The 17,209-nt window shown below is 49.5% G+C and overlaps 1 long non-coding RNA gene across 2 annotated transcripts in view; it reads left to right on the top strand.

The window, feature by feature from the left end:
* LOC129652636 (uncharacterized) overlaps positions 1–17,209 on the top strand; it is a 343,372-nt gene that overhangs the window by 256,770 nt on the left and 69,393 nt on the right. For both annotated transcript variants that reach the window (XR_008714633.1, XR_008714632.1), the window contains exon 3: positions 8,633–8,734. This is a non-coding gene — a long non-coding RNA (uncharacterized LOC129652636). The remainder of the gene's footprint in view (positions 1–8,632; positions 8,735–17,209) is intronic.

Here is a 17,209-nt window from a genome sequence, read left to right as displayed (position 1 = left end):
ACTGAATCGCTTTGCTGTACACCTGAAACTCTCACAATATTGTAAATCAACCATACGTAAATTTAAAAAAAAAAAGAATATGACACTTTTTACAGAACCCATGAATCTGTCAGATCATCTAGTTAATGCCGGGTACACATCATCGCCAAATCATAATGGTTTATAGCAAAGGGTTCACTCTCTGGCGTTCACAAAGGGCTGAAGGAGGAGTGGGGTGGGGAGGGAGGGGTATTAGCTCTGAGGTCCCCTCGGGACCCAGGCTGACAAGTCACCCCAACTGTGCCGATCTCCGTGATCTCCGCGCCAGAATGAAAGAGCTCTCGAGAGTCCTGCGCTGGCAGTTAAATCTTCTACCTGCAAGTGGGGCACCTGTGGTCACAGCCACCGGCCTCAATTAGTGAACGAACCTCTTGCGGTGCGCCACCCACCGTGCCTGGAAGGCAGCGCACCAGAAATGGCTGCGGAACAGCAGCGTCTGCGCTCACAACCCACACGATGGGAGCAGCGGGAAAAGCGGTTCCCAGCAGCAGGGAGACACTTCCCCAGAATAAGACAGGGTGCTGCACCGTCAGCTCGTGAAGGAGCACTCCGGGGCCTTCCCCGCCAGGGAGCGGCAACCGGAAGACAGCGAGGGTTGAAAACACTTGGGTTTGGGCTTCCCTCATAACTCAGTTGGTAAAGAATCCGCCTGAAATGCAGGAGACCCCGGTTGCATCCCTGGGTCGGAAGAGCCCCTGGAGAAGGAATAGGCTACCCACTCCAGTGTTCTTGGGCTTCCCTTGTGGCTCAGCTGGTAAAGAATCCGACCTTTATGCAGGGAAACCTGGGTTCGATCCCTAGGTTAGGAAGATCCCCTGGAGAAGGAAATAGCTACCCACTCCAGTATTCTGGCCTGGAGAATTCCATGGACTGTATAGTCCATGGCGGCCCAAAGAATTGGACACGACTGAGCGACTTTCACTTCACTTCACTTGGCTGCAGCATGGCAGGTCTGAGGGGAGAGTGCCAGGGACCAGGCAGGAGATGGCCAGGCTGGGCATGAAGAGAAGTGTGTCTTCTAGGGAGAGCTTTGGATTTTGTCCCCAAGACAGTGAGGTGCCAGGAAGCATTTCAGTCCAGGAACAGCAGGGTCAGACTTGCATCTTAGGAAGAGCAAGTGGCCTTCCAGTCATGTGAAGGAGGGGATTGGAGAGCGCTGGAGCTGCACAGAGGTCAGGGCAGGGTTTTATGGTAGAAACACCAGGTCTGATGCTCTTTGGCGTGGGAGTGCAGTTGTGACACAAACAACAGGAGTGTGTGTGTGTGCTCAGTCGTGTCTGACTCTCTGCAACCCCATGGACTGCAGCCTGCCAGGCTCTTCTGTCCATGGAATTCTCCAGGGAAGAATACTGAAGTGGGTTGCCATTCCCTTCTCCAGGCGATCTTCCCAACCCAGAGACTGAACCCACGTCTCTTGCAGTGGCTTTGTGGAAATGCCTCAGAACTGGTTCCTGAAGGAAGCAGAGGCTTTACAAGCTGATGACAAAGCTGACCAGAGGCCTGGGGTCTGGGAGCACTCAGGTGGTTGAGAACAAGACTGAGCATTTGTCACGCACATTCAAATTGCAGAATTTTTGATGCTGTGCTGGAAGGGCTTAAAGGTGAGCATTGGTGAAGTATTGCTAAGTCGCTTCAGTCGTGTCCGACTCTGTGCGATCCCATAGACGGCAGCCCACCAGGCTCCCCCGTCCCTGGGATTCTCCAGGCAAGAACACTGGAGTGGGTTGCCATATCCTTCTCCATGGTGAAATATTGGGTCGGGCTAAAAAGCACTCTTTGGCCCAACCCAAGAAAACGTTCAGAAAACAGAAAACTTTAGACTGACTCCACTAAGGTCCTCAGGTTGCTTCGTGGCACCTGAGAACAGTTAACTCCTCCACCCCACCCCTACACGATGCTTCCTTCTATGCCAAGTCTTCCAGGCAGAGTTCTCGTGTATCCCCGGCAGCACGTGGTCTTTCTCTGGTGAGAGCCCAGTCTCTCTCGTCTTACTCACCAGCAGGTGAACACTGATGCCCTACCTGCTGTACACAGTCTCCTCCCTGACAAATGTCCCTGCGTTAGCATGGCTCCTCCTCAATCCTCTGAAAGATACACCTGCATGTGTTGCGAATTTGGGCTGCTCACCTGGGGAGGATTCGTGCGCCACTGCCTGCCATGGCTAACCTTGAGAGCCGCTGGGGAGCACACGGGAGACGAACCACACAAGAGAACGCTGAGTGGAAACCTGGATACAGCCCGTGAGCCAGAAAATGGCAAACGAGCTCCACCCATCATCCCTGCATGAGAGATCCTCAATGCCACAAGTCTGGGGCTGGCTCTCTGGACACATGGAGGACCTGTTTAAAAAAAAAACAAAACAAACTCAGGCCTTCCTGAATGAGGATGCCTAGTGAAAAATCCACAGGAAGGTTACAGAAAACCATTTTCTGCCTTTATTTCCCCCGTGTACATTAAAAGTGCACAGCTGCTGGACATGAAAGATTCTTTTACGCTGCCCTGTGGCTCATGGGCTGGGTGTGGATGCTCGGGGCAGAGAGGAAGCCGGGTGGGAGGGAAGCTGCGGGGAAGCGCCTCCAGGGATCTCCGCCTGGATCTGAGTGTCTCTGAGCACGACGGCCCAAATTTCTCCACGCACACCCCCGCCTATGTGCTCTCTGAAGGAGCTGTCCTTCATGTATGTAGTTGATGCTCTGGGTGAGTTTGTCTGTGGGGATATGTATATGTTTTTCTTTTTGATCTGAAAATTGGTCTTTGGGTTCACAAGCAGCAGCTGCAGCTGCCATAATTAAAATGAAATAACCCACTTCCTCCAGTCCTCAGGGAGAAAAGCTTAAGAAAAAAAAAAAAATCCATATTGTAAGTGGACTCAGGAATGTGGTGAATCTTTTCTTCTCTCCCTGTTCACTTGAAACAAGTTTCATGGGTTTGCTTTTCTCGAGCCAGAGGAAGAGAAAGGAATGATCCTTTGCTGAGTGTGTATCCCTGTCCTAGGGATACCACGCAAGGCTGTCCCAGATGCACAAGCCAGGGTTTGAACCCAGTTTTAATGCTTCATCTCCTCCTCTGCCACATGCCATTCTTGTATCCTATTAGACCCCAGCTCTCTCATACTGATCTGATTCCTTCCGGAGACCTGGGAGGTTTGGTATTATTAAGATGTTATTGAATATGTTGGCACGTATAATTGTCTTGGATTAGAAACCAAAGCTCTTAGCAGAGTAACAAAGTGAAGCGTCCCATGCTAAATGATTCCATGCTAATAAGATGGTTTTCAGAGGACTGGATTTGTTCTTGAAGGTGTTGCTTAGAAGTCGCTATTCAAACCAGGCTGGGAAAATAAAACCCCAGAAGAACCATAGACTCTGTGGTCTGTTTGGATGTCAGTTGAAGGGAACTGAGGTAGAAAGGGACATCTGTGTGCCCAGAATTGAAGCCACAGCGGTCACCCTCTTCAAGAAGGTCTCAGTATGGTGGAGGAGAAAGACATGCTGACAATTCCAAGATGCTGGTAAGAAGCGCTGGAAGTGTTAGTTGCTCAGTTGTGTCTGACTCTTTTCAACCCTATGGACTGTAACCCACCAGGCCCCTCTGTCCATGGAATTCTCCAGGCAAGAATACGGGAGTAGGTAGCCATTCCTTTCTCCAGGGGATCTTCCCAACCCAGGGATCAAACCTGGGTCTCCTGCATTGCAGATTTTTTTTTTTTTTTTTTTTTTTTTAACCATCTGAGCCACCAGGGAAGCCCAATAAGCACTGGGTCAAGGGTATTAACAACCTGCTATAGTTTCAGCATTTTTTTTTCTCCCAAAATCAATGACTTCAGTTGGTAAATTTGTGAGAACAACCTCACTGGGAGGGCATAGCCAAAATGTTGAAAATAAAAAGACAAGAAGAAATTATTACATATTCTCATGAATGTGCCCAGGGCCTGGCATTTAGTTTCTCTAAGTCATTATTATCATTCCCATTTACTAATGAGGAAACTTAAGATTCGATCTCTGGATCGAGAAGATCCCCTGGAGAAGGGCACGGCGACCTATTCCAGTGTTTTTGCCAGGAGAATCCCGTGGACATAAGAGCCCTGTGGGCTACAGTCCATAGGGCCACAAAAAGTCAGACACTACTGAAGCGACTTAGCATGCACGCACAAGGAGCTAAGTGGTTTGCCCAGGGCCCCATAGGTATAGCCAGTAACCTGGGGGCGGTTGGAAGATGTGATTAAGACCCAACCTATTTGCTTCCTAAGTCCCTTCTCTTGCCACTATGCCAGGCTTCCCTGAAGAAAACCTACACCCTGGCCATCACCATGTCCCATATTTAGAATGAGGAACTCTTTTTTTCCTTGGGGAAAAAAACAAGTTTTTGCAGCAGGCATCTTGATGGGAGTGATTCATGACCGTTCTCTCCAGGCTGCAGGTGTGCCGATCCAGATGGAGTGCACTGAGTCCTCCGAGCAGTCCTCCCAGTGACGTCAGCCCAGAGACTCTGGGTTCCTCACTGACTTTCTCCATGGCCCAGCAGAGGAGGCCTGGGTATTCAAGTGTGTTTCCCTGGGCTCCTGGTCTGCTGCTCCTATTAAACTTAGCTGACAGAAGTTAGCATTCCCTACAAGAGAATAAGGTGGTTCCCTGCTACCTTTGGAATTCTCTGCAAGAGACTGTAGTCCATGTTGTTTGGGAGGCAACTCAAGGTATTATCTTCTAGATTGGGGTCACCTGGGGGAAAGCTGGTGGCACTAGAGGTAAAGAACCTGCCTGCCATTGCAGGAGATGTAAGAGACATGGGTTCATTCCCTGGGTCAGGAAGATTCCCCTGGAGAAGGAAATGGCAACCCACTCCAGTATTCTTGCCTGGAGAATCCCACAGACAGAGGAGCCTGGGGGGCTACCATCCACGGGATCACAAAGAGTTGGACACAACTGAATCGACTTAGCACGTACGCACTCACAGGGGAAAGCTAACAGGAGCAAAGGCACTTGGCACTTCATTCCATCTCAGCCTCTCAAAAGGCAGCCCAGGAAACCATCCTGCTTCCCCCCACCCGCTTCCTAGGGCAGGCAGGAGGCATGCTGGGAGCAGAAGGTGTACTGGGCTGTCCAGTGTACAAGAGTCCACACGGATCACAGCACGCTTTAAGGCTCACCTGGGAAAGGAAAGAACCGGATCCAGATCTCATCTGCTACGCTTCCTAGCTGGGGGATTAGGGGCAAGCTGCTGGAATTCCCTGAAGCCTCATTTTCTCATCTGCAAGTCTGGAAGGAATAGGCTTGTTTCCTATGGCTGTTTAGAAGGTTAACTGAGCTCAAATATGTACCAGCCCCGAACACTGCCCAGTGCCTGGCACACAATTAGCTTCCTCCCCTTCCGATCCGTACTGTGCAAGCTTGCCAAATCCATCTTCCTGCAACACATCTCTAATTATGTCACATCTCTGCTCAAAAGCCCTCGGTGGCTCTATTACTCAGTGAATGATGGCCACCTTCTCTGTTTTGACGTTCAGGGCCCTGCTTCTGGGGGCCCGTGTCATCTGTCGGGTGTCTTCGGCTTCCCTCCATGCAGTCCTCATTCTTCATCCACACTTTCCCCTCCCATGTCTTCACTCCCTCACATGAGCACCCTGCTCTGTCCCCATGCCAACCCCCCCAACACCATCCCGGTGCCCAGCTGGACATGGATGGCATGCTGTCCAGTCAGTGCTCCCTGGTTTGCCGACATGGCCTCTCTGTCCCTCCATCCTCTGACTGTTTTTCTGTTTCCACCTCCCAAACTGCCCAGCATTCCCCTTACTTGCAGCCTTACCACCCTGTGAGTCCCTGAGGGCACGGTTTGCTTCTGAGTCCTCAGTGTGTCCTGTATCACACCTAACACTCGGAACAGGAGTGAGTGAGTGAGCGAGTGAGCAAGTGAAGGAATGAACACCCTCATCCAGTCCTAACTGCATTGCCCTTCATAAACTGCTTGTACATGGAAGGGAAAGTGTTAGTCGCTCGGTCGTGTCCGACTCCTTGCGATGCCATGGACTGTAGCCCACCAGGCTCCTCTGATCATGGGATTCTCCAGGCAAGAATACTGGAGTGGGTTGCCATTTCCTTCTCCAGGGGAACTTCCCACCCCAGGGATTGAACCCAGGTCTCCTGCATTACAGACAGATTCTTTACTGTCTGAGCCACCAGGGAAGCCCTAAAGCCTTTGGTCAATCCTTGGGTATTTTGGTTTCATTAACCATCATATGCTGCTTATTGGAGGTATAGCCAGCCCTTTATACCCACAGGTTCCACATCTGTGGATTCAACCAACCACAGATTGAAAATATTCTAGGGGAAAAAAAAATCTCTAGAAAGTTCCCAAAACCAAACTTTACTTTGCCCCACCAGCAACTCTTTATATAGCATTTACATTGAGTCAGACACGACTGAGTGACTGAACTGAACTGAACATATCATTTACCTTCTGTTAGATATCGTAAGTGATCTAGAGATGATTTCATGTAGATGGGAGGGTATGTGTAGGTTACATGCAAATGCTATACCATTTTATGTAAGGCACTTGAGCATCCATGGAATTTGGTACCCATGAGGGATCCTGGAATCAATCATCCTGCATGTACCAAGTGATGACTTTACTTTGAAAAAGGGAATTTGGGGATACAAACTGAAAATGTAAAATGAAGAAAAGGACTAAAGGTTTTCCCAGGAAGCTTGGCAAAGGTGAAGGTGGAATAGAAGTAAAGCTATAGTTCTGCAGCTTCTTCAAGATGGAGGGACCAGATAAAGGTCCCAAGATCTGGAGGCAGATCTTGGCTCTGGCCCAGATCTCTGGAGGCAGAGTGAAACTGTGTGACCTGGACAAAGGAGAGGGGTTTGAGAAAGACACTAAGTGCTTCATCCAAGTCACTGGATACGATCAGGGCCGCAGGGTGGCCCTTGCAGGCCAAGCCAACAGCGCTGAGTCCTGAAATCCACAAGGCGCTGAGCACGGGAGAAGAGGGCCACACACAAGAGGAACGGCCTCTAACCACGTCCGTCATTACAGCAAAACAATTTCCTGCTCCCCTCTGAAAGTTTGGAGGGTAACCTTGTAATGAACAAGGCATAGTAAATAGAAATTAAGGGCACAGTAACCATTACCGCTCACTTGAGATTCATAAAATGATAGACATTTCCTGTGATTACTGCCTATGTTTTGTTTTAGTGAATATAATACGATTTATAAAGACTTTTCTAGTTTACCTCCAAACTTAGTCTTGCTGATTCTACCTGGCGGTGTTGGGAGCCTGAGCCCTGAGGGAAGGGTACTCCACACTTGGGCAGAGCCTGGCGAATGTTCCCACCTAATCCAGTCACTCTGTTTAGAATAATGAGAATTTACAATAAAGAAACAGGAAATGCAGATGAAGCTAGCAAAATTTCACACTTAGGGGAGTTTTGTCTTAATGAAGATTACCAGTAATTCCTCACCTTCTAATAGGCAATAACATCTTCTTAGCTAGGCTCCTAGGTATATTTGGCAAATATGTATTCAGGGAATTTCTCCAACAATGACTTTGTACTTCAGATGCCTGAATGTATCCTTCGTGCATTGTCCTTTAGCTTAGTGTGTCTTTCATATAAAAAGGCACTTTGTCGTGTCTTCAGTGGGTGAGTACAGTAGTTGGTGCAGGGAAAGTACAGAGGCCTCAAGTGTACTTGAAGTCCTCGAGTCTATGAGGAGCTGTGTTCAAATCCCAGCTCCTCCTCTTGCAGTGATCTCCCGCAAATGGCTTAAAACCTTTGACTCTCTTGTCACTCTTCCTTGGAGTGAGGTGGAATTTTCTTTTATTCATTTCACAAAGCTTTATTATGGACAGGTAGCTCTTTGGGCACTGGATGTGTGGAGATGAATCAACATCGTCATAGAATTCTGGGGGCATAAAGAATCTTACATGTAGCCTAGCTCAGAGTTTTTCTCTTTCAGACAAAGGCTCAAGGAGGGGAAGTGATTTGCTAGAGGTTGCAGAGTGATAAGCAAGTGGACCAGAGCCAGACTCTTGGGTGTAAAGAGCTTTGCCCATGTGACTCCCAGATGATATAGCGCAGGGAGGATGGGCCTCCTTGTTCTATCGGGCAGGACACCAAGTGGTGTAGTTATTATTTATTTGCCCAGTGAATCAATGATAGGACAGCTGCAGAAGCCGGTGCCTTGGCCACATGCTCTGCCCCCTTCATGCTCCCTGCTTCCATCACAGCACAGTCAGTCCTTCACAGAACACGCGGTGTCTACTCTACACCAACCTGCCTTTGCCAGACTCATAAAGAGGGCTGATCTGTAGTTCTGACCCTCCAGGGGTTTGGTAAGCCTGAGGACGCATGTGTCAACAGTGGCTGTTACACAAGGCCAGATGAGATGGGAGAAGAAAGAAAGGTTGCAGACAGGGTGTTGTGCAGGATTCCCAGGGTACTTGAGACCCCACTTGCTTTTCTTCATGCCTGGGGGACCAGGAACCAGTACCCTCTCCCTACTGGTGCACATTTGCTGGTGAGAGATCTGTGAAACGGGGTCAAGGACACCTTGCCACCGCACTCACTTGAATCTCTGTTCTCTGCCTCAACAGGAAAGATCCCATCCCATCCTCCAGGATCTGATGGCCCTGGAGACAGGGCTTCAGAGCCCACGGACACTGCTGACTCTTCAGAACGTGCTGACATGGAGCCAGGTCAGTCCCTTGTCCGATCTGATTGTCTGTGTCATCGACTGCAAACCTGTGGTCTTGATGAGAAATGGCGTCTTAGAAGCTGAAAACAGGTTGAAGGCTTTTGCCAACTAAGCTGCCTAGGGAGTGCGGAGGTCAGGCCAGGGTGGAGGTGGCCTTCTTGGAGAGCAGATGCAGAGGTGGGATTGGTGGCTGCTGGAAGCCAAGCCAGTGCCAGCTTGGTGGGCAGACAGGGCGGGCAAGGGCCAGGCATCCAGCTGGGTGTGAGCGGGGAGCTGGCACCCAGGAAGCACAGTGCATATCCAGATCCACAGAGGCTGTAACAGCCTTGACAGTCATCCTGGGGCCCAAGGCACCAGGGGCAGGATCCAGAGTTTGGTGGTTACATTTCAAGCTGAGTTGGAGTTGAATTGAAGGCGTAGTTGAGAATGAGGTAGGAGGAAGTGTGTGGGCAGCTGCCCAGAGGACAGGTGGTCCACAGGCCAGGTCCAACTGGCCAGAATGGCTTTCCAGGGGCTTTTCTGATATTGCTGTGCAATGGCAAAACCAGAACATACCTGGGGAGGAGTAGGGAGTAGAGGGATGTTTCAAACTAGAGAAAGAACATGGCAGAGAGAAAGGGAGAATCATGAATGGAGCCTGGGTCATCAGAAAGGCTACAGAATCAGGGGGAAATGTCAGGACCCAGGGGATGAGCCTGAGATGGTTGGATGGTATATCGACTCAAGGGATGTGAGTTTGAGCAAACGCCAGGAGGTGGTGAAGGATAGGGAAACCTGGCGTGCTGCAGTCCGTGGGGTCGCAAAGAGTCAGACACAACTGAGCGACTGACTGGACAACAAAAACAAACTGAACCAAGCACCACTTCTTGCCTTGTGGACGGTCATGCTGGGTAGAAGCCTGAGTCTTTCTAGGCTCAGTTGTGCTGCAGCAATAAATGAACTCCGGAATCTCAGCGGCTTAACAGAGTGAAGGTTTATTTCTTACTCATGCTGCCTATCTAACCAAAGGGTGGAGGGCTCTGCTCTAGCCAGTGACTCAGGCATCAGGCTGATAACAGCTCTGCCATGTTTTAGGTGTAGCCCCTGGAACAAGGGGCCACCTTGGTCTCCACATCAGGGGAAGAGGTGGCGGAAGGTTAAGCACTGGCTCTTAAATGCTTCGGCTCAAAAGTGGCACAGCCTGTGGGCCAGAACTAATCATGTGGTCTTACCCGGTTTCTAGGGCTCTGGGAAATATAGATATTTGATGGGCGGTAACTGCCTCTATCATAGTAGATATTATGAGTTCCATTTTACAGGTAAGAAAACTGAGACTCAGAGACATTTTTTTTGTTTTGTTACATTTCTTTAGTTTTTTAATCTGATGTGTGTGCGTTCTAAGGCACCTCAGTTGTGTTCATGACTTTGCATGGGCTACGTGGGTTCATGTAGCCCACCAGCCTACTCTGTCCATGGGGATTCTCTAAGCAAGAATACTGGAGTGGGTTGCCATTTCCTTCTCCAGGGGATCTTCCTGACTCGGGGATCGAGACCGCATCCCTATGTCTCCTGTATTGATAGATCGGTTCTTTATCGCTAGTGCCACCTAAAGTGAAGTCATTCCATCGTGTCTGACTCTTTTTGACCCCATGGACTATAGCCTACCAGGCTCCTCCATCCATGGGATTTTCCAGGTAAGAATACCCGAGTGGGTTGCCATTTCCTTATCCACCTAGGAAGCCCTTTAATCTGCTGTTCCAACCAAATAACTCATGTTCAGAACTAGTGACATTGACACATTCTAAAGAGATTATCAGTATTTTTTTTAACCCGGAGACATTAATTATCTGAGGTCTCCCAGCTAAAAAGCACCAGAGCCTAGATCATACATAACCTTAGATTCAATCATTTATTTACCAGTTCAGCAAAAACATATTGACAGTAGACCCAGCACCACACTAGGCTCTAGGAATATAACAAGGAACAAAAACAGACGTAGCCTCTGCTCTCAGCCTGGTGAATATCTACAACTCCAAGCTGGGATAAATGTTTGCCAGTGGAGACACAGTGGTTTTCTGTACATGCTAAGTCAAATCAGTCGTGTCCACCTCTTGTGACCCCATGGACTGTAGCCCGCCATGCTTCTCTGTCTGTAGGATTTACCAGGCAAGAATACTGGAATGGTTAGCCATTCTCTTCTCCAGGGGATCTTCCTGACCCAGGGATGGAACCCATGTCTCTTATGTCTCCTGCATTGGCCAGCAGATTCTTTACCACTGATACCACCTGGGAAGCCATAGTTCTCTGAGGATACCTATTAAGATTTTTGCTTTTTATAGAGAGGGACTGGTAAAACGGGGTGACATTTATTGAGGCATTGTGCCAAGAACTTGATTGATGCATCTTATCAAACAGCTGCAACCCCAAGAAATAGTTCTTATAATTCCATCTTGAGAGCCCCTTGGACAGCAAGGAGATCCAACCAGTCCATCCTCAAGGAAATCAGTCCTGAATATTCATTGGAAGGACTGATGCTAAAGCTGAAACTCCAATACTCTGGCCACCTGATGCAAAGAACTGCATCATTTGAAAAGACCCTGATGCTGGAAAAGATTGAAGGCGGGAGGAGAAGGGGTTGACAGAGGATGAGATGGCTGGATGGCATCACCAACTCGATGGACATGAGTTTGGGTGAACTCCGGGAGTTGGTGATGGACAGGGAGGCCTGGCGTGCTGCAGTCCATGGGGCCACAAAGAGTCGGACATGACTGAATGACTGATCTGAACTGAAGGTGAGAAAACTGAGGTTCATTTGGCAAGAGGAGATGACTGGGCTCCAGGTGAACTCTTCCTCCCCATCCAGGCTCACTTGTAAGGAGGACATAATGTTAAAGTTAAAAATTAAATCTCATCCCTCACTGCATCTAAACCCAAGAAAGGTGGGCTCCTCTTCCTCCCGTAAATCCCCCCATCCCGGGCCTCTCTCTCACTGGTTCCCCGAACATCCTGCAGTGTCACATGTGAATGCAGCTCTGGGCTCTGACAGAGAGGCTCCTTGGAGGCCAGAGATGGGATCTCTCATTCCCATGTTGATGCTGCCCAGAGACCTGGGCCCAGAGCAAGGCTCGCTGAACCCACATGCATTGAGACAGAGGAGAAATTGCAGGAACCTCAGTAGCAGGATCTGACCCCGGCCAGATAGGGGTGAATTTCAGCCTTGGCACTGGGGGATTCTTCTGGGGATTCTTCTGTCTAGAATGTTCCTCCTGTTCTGTCCTGTCTCATTTCCCCTGTCCCTCCACTTACACTGAGTGCTGCATTTGCCTTTTTCTCCCCTCCTCAGCACCTGGGACCAGCTCCTCTGTCGCATCCCTGGTCTGAGCCACCCTCTTGGACCTGGATTCCTGTAGTCGCCTCCTTGGGAGACTCTGCTGCCACCATTCCCTCCCAGGGGAGGGAACAGATCTGCTCTGATGGGTTCGGTGAGATCAGATCACTCCTCTGCTCACAATTCACTTGTGGCTCCCCAGCTCATGCAGAGGAAAAGTCACAGACCTCACCTTGACCCTCCAGGACTCACCTGAGCTAGCCCCTGTCCCCTCCTACCCCATCTTTGTCTATCCCTCGCTCACACCAGTGGCCCCTTTGCTTTTCCTTGAACCATAAACACATTCCTATCTCAAAGCATAAGGCATCAAATCCCTTTTCCAGCCTTTGGGAGAACTCTTCAGGCAGAGGGAACAGACCTCCAGGTTGCCATCCAAGCGAGCATAGATGGGGCTGAATCAGCAAAGCACTGTGTGTGCTGTTCAAGATGCACCTGGGGTCCCGTGGTGTGAGCAAGGTGGACATAGAGAAGGTGAGAAGGGAAGGCAGTCCTCACCCTCCAGGTCTTCCTGTGCCCGTCTTCCCTTTGAATGTTCCTAGGTAGCATTTATCTCCACCTGGCACATTGTGCATTACTCTGTTTTCTGTTCTTCCCCCATTGGAATGTAAGCTCCATGAAGGCAGGGGGTCACTCTGTGTTGTTTGAACACTGTCTGGAATGTAGCAGGCACTCAGGAAATATGCACTGGATGACTAAATGAGTAAACAACTGAACGAAAGATTCCATAGCATGGCTCGTTACACTCTTCTGTTCTCAGCACCCTGCCTTTATATGTGTTGTCCCCTCTTCCGGGAAGGTCCCCACTGCCTTCCTCCCTGCCCTCACCCCCTCATTCTCACTCACTCTGCCAGCCCAATGGGGCCACTCCCCTGCAGCACATCACTCAGGCTCTGTTCCTCCATCCCCCTGAGCCCAGGGTTTCCAGGGCAAGCTCAGATCCTCATCTGGGAGCCCCCGGAGCCTGGCGCACAGGTAGCGTCCAGTAACAGTTCATTGGGCTGAGCTGAGTTGACCAGAAACGCCGTCCCCGGGGCCTGTCCTCCTCGTCCTTCCCTCACCCGCAGTCAGGAGGCAGGAGCCCTTGTTGCCAACTGAGTCTCCCCCTGCTTAACGCCTGCCTCAGAGATCAGGAAGACGAGGCAAATGGGACACTAATGAAATTCAGAGAGAAAACTAAATTGGGAGGTGTTGCAAACACGGTGGAGGAGGGAGATGTGATTTAAAAGGCTTGCTCTCGCTCCAGGGTGGGAGGGGGAGTCAGGGTGTGTGTGCAGAGAGCACTGGACTGAAGGGAGCCTCACACAGGCCCACTTCTGACCCCTCCAGCTGGGGTGGCCTGTCCATCCCTTTAGTTCAGGGGCCTCACTGTTCTGGCTTTAAATTAGGGGCCTTTCCTTTGCTTGACTCATTCATTCATTCATGCCTTCCCACCACCTTGCCCAAAAAGGTTTGAGTGGGCTAGCAAAACTGTAGTTGATTAATTAAGATGAAGAACATTTAATGCAAAATTAAGATAGAATGTGAGGGAGGAAAAAGGGAAATGGAGATGAGAAGGTGATCGGGGCCAGTCAGAAGAGGAGGTTCTTGGGAAGGGGGGTTGGACACCACTGTCCTGAGGATGGCACAGGCTCTCGTGACAAGTGTGTGGGGCTGCAGCTGTGACCGATCTTTAGGGAGCACCTGTGGTCCAGGGGAAGTGAGGACGACTGCTGTCTCAATACCTGCTAACCTGTTCTTCATGTCAGTTATAGGCATTGGCTGACTGCTGTGTGCCAGGGACCACCCCACTCCCCCCCACAGTACACTCTTTTCTCTCTATCTCCTTGAATGTTCACAGTAGTGATCTTTCCTCACAGGGTAGTCTTTTTTTTAATCAATTATTTTAACTGGAGGATAACTAGTTTACAATACTGTGATGGTTTTTGCCATACATCAGTATTACTCAGCCATAGGTATACATGTGTCCCCTCCATCCTGAACCCCCTCCATCTCCTCCCCCTTCTCATCCATCCAGCTTGTCACAGAGTACCAGCTTTAGGTGCCCTGCGTCATACATCAAACTTGCCCTGGTTACCTATTTTACATATAGTAATGTATATGTTTCAATGAGTGAGTGTGAGTGATAGTTGCTCAGTCATACCTGACTCTTTGCAACCCCATGGACTGTAGCCTGCCAGGCTCCTCTGTTCATGGAATTCTCCAGGCAAGATTACTGGGGTGGGTTGCCATTTTCTTCTCTATGTTTCAATGCTCTTCTCTCCAATCATCCCACCCTTGCCTTCTCCCACGGAGTCCAAAAGACTCTTCTTTACCTCTGTGTCTCCTTTGCTGCCCTGCATGTAGAATTGTTGGTACCATCTTTCTAGATTCCATGTATATGTGTTAGTATATGGTATTTGTCTTTCTTTTTCTGTCTTACTTCAGTCTGTACAACAGGGCCTAGGTTCATCCACCAAATTAGACCTGACTCAAATGTGTTCCTTTTTATAGCTGAGTAATATTGCATTGTGTATATGTACCACAACTTCCTTATCCATTCATCTGTCAGTGGACATCAAGGTTGCTTCCATGTCTTAGCTATTGTAAATAGAGCTGCAATGAGCATTGGGGTACATGTGTCTTTTTCAATTCTGGTTTCCTCAGGCTATATGCCCAGCAGTGGAATTACCTTCTCAAGCTCATTTTAAGGATGAGGTGATTGAGGCTCAGAAATAGAGTCATCTTTTCAGCAAATGGTACTGGGACAACTGGAGATCCACATACAAAAACCTGAAATTAGACCCCTCCCTCACACCATATACAAATATTAGCTCAACATGAACCATCCATCCAGCATCCTGGTGGGTACCAGTAGGTGAATGCTGCAGTGAAAGAGGGTTTGAAGGTTGCGGCCTCCTGGTGGAAGGCGTGGGATGCCAGACAGGGAGGCCGAGATGCCCTGTGATTCTTGTTTAAGAAATGATAAGCCACCAGAAGTTTTTGCACAAGCATTGAGCTGATGGTAGAACACTTATATGTGCAGAAGACTGTGATCACCAATAGGCAGATAGAGGTCATCTGCTACTCATTCAAAGTCAGTCACAAATAGAATAATGTCAGTGATCTAGAAGAGAAGGGGAAATGAGAAAAAGAAAGAGGAAGGGAAGTAACAGTGAGCACTCTCGGTGTGCCAGGCATTCACCATATCATCTAATCATCACAGCACTGAGGGAGTACTTTCTCCATTTGACAGATGTATAAATTGAGGCATCCACCCCCACCCCCACCCCAGGGTTGTTGTTGTTGTTTAGTCACTAAGTCATGTCTGACTCTTTTGCGACCCCATGGACTGTAGCCCATCAGGTACCTCTGTCCACGAGATTTTCCAGGCAAGAATACTGGAGTGGGGTGCCATTTCCTTTTCTTTCCCAACCCAGGGACTGAACCCAGGTCTTCTGCATTGGCAGGTGGGTTCTTTACCACTGAGCCACCAGGGAAGCCTGCCTGCCCCAGGATGCCTTACTAGTAGATGCAGACTTGGGATTCAAATCCAAGTCAGTCTGCTTCTAAAGCCCACGATTACTTTTCCCACCACCCCACCTGGGCTTGGTATTGTTCATTTGAACTAGCGTGTTTACTGCTACAGCCTGCTCTTTTTAAAGTGCATGTCTGTCTTTCAGGCACACTTTTTAGCTTTGGGAATATTGAACAAGAACCTCAGGTACGGTTCTTTGTCCCATCCTTTTGGAGTCTGCCATGGCAGCTGCCCCGTATGTAGCAGACAGCAGTCCTCACTTTTGTATCTGTTACTTTTCATAGACAACATGGCCACAGATGAGATATTAACAATTAACTAGAGTTACTGGTGACTCAAAGACAACTGAGTGGTCAGGCCTCATCAGAACCATCCATCCTGGTTAGCACTGGGAACCTGGGGGTTCAGAGAATCTGGGACAGAGTAGTTACTTTGCTCAGGGTCAGGTTGGAGAAATGATCCTAATTGGAACATGCTAATTCTCATATGTGTGTGTGCTAAGTCGCTTCAGTTGTGTCTGACTCTTTGCGACCCCCGTGGACTGTAGCCCGCCAGGCTCCTCTGTCCATGGGAGTCTCCAGGCAAGAATACTGAACTGGGTTGCCGTGCCGCCCTCCAGGGGCTCTTCCAACCCAGGGATCGAACCCGTGTCTCTTACATCTCCTGCATTGGCTGGCAGATTCTTTACCACTAGCGCCACCTGGGAAGCCCGGGTTCTTGTGTAAATACTGAATAAAGCAAACATGACTTATGAGGCTAAGAATGTGTTGTCACATTTGGTGCCAATTAGGCAGTGAAGCAAAGAGAAATGAACATTGAACTCTGTGGGTTAGTATCTGTGCCGGGCACACAGCATGTCTTATTCTCAATATGCAAACCTATGCGTCTGGGGCTCTGTGAGCTAGGGACAGTCCCATTTTCCAGCAATCAAACTGAGACACAGAGAAGACGCTTGCTGAGGGACACCTATATCCTAGTTCTGGGTGGAGCTGGGCTTTGAAGCCAGGTCCATGTGCTTCATCCTTGGGGGTCCCCACGCCATCCTCCAGCTGGGGAGAAGCTGCCGGGTCTGGTCCTGGTGAGGCGCCCTGCTTCCGTTTGTGCGGTACAGCAGAGCAGACAGTGCTGCCGTGGCCACCATACCCTCCTGCTGGTTTCAGGCTCTTTCTGCCCAGACCACCTGCCTGTCCTCCAAGACTCCTTTTCCCTCCCTGAGCTGGCACCTTCATCTTCACTCCAGGCACCTGGGATGCCCACCATCCTGCCATCCTACCATCCTCTTTCCATGCCTAGTGTCTGCTTAATCAGTGTCTGGACTCAGTAAACACACAGATGGCCTAAGGAGGAGGAGGAGGAGGAGGAAGGATCTGGTGACCTAACATAAAATCCAAAAGGTACCCCAGATGGAGCTTGAAACCCAGAAGTTCCCTGTTCATTCAGAAGAGGAATCCTGATTAGGGAACCATTTCTGGACAGCCTCTGCCAGTATTTTGGAAAGTGACAACCAGGCAGCTGTAGAAACCAGGGGTGGAGTTCTATCCTTCCCTGAGGCCTTGCCGGAGTCACAGTTCAGAGAGTCACATAACCACTGCTGC

Source organism: Bubalus kerabau, chromosome 5 (assembly GCF_029407905.1).
Source record: "Bubalus kerabau isolate K-KA32 ecotype Philippines breed swamp buffalo chromosome 5, PCC_UOA_SB_1v2, whole genome shotgun sequence".
Lineage (NCBI taxonomy): Eukaryota > Metazoa > Chordata > Mammalia > Artiodactyla > Bovidae > Bubalus > Bubalus kerabau.
This window is presented reverse-complemented; position numbering and strand designations above follow the sequence as displayed.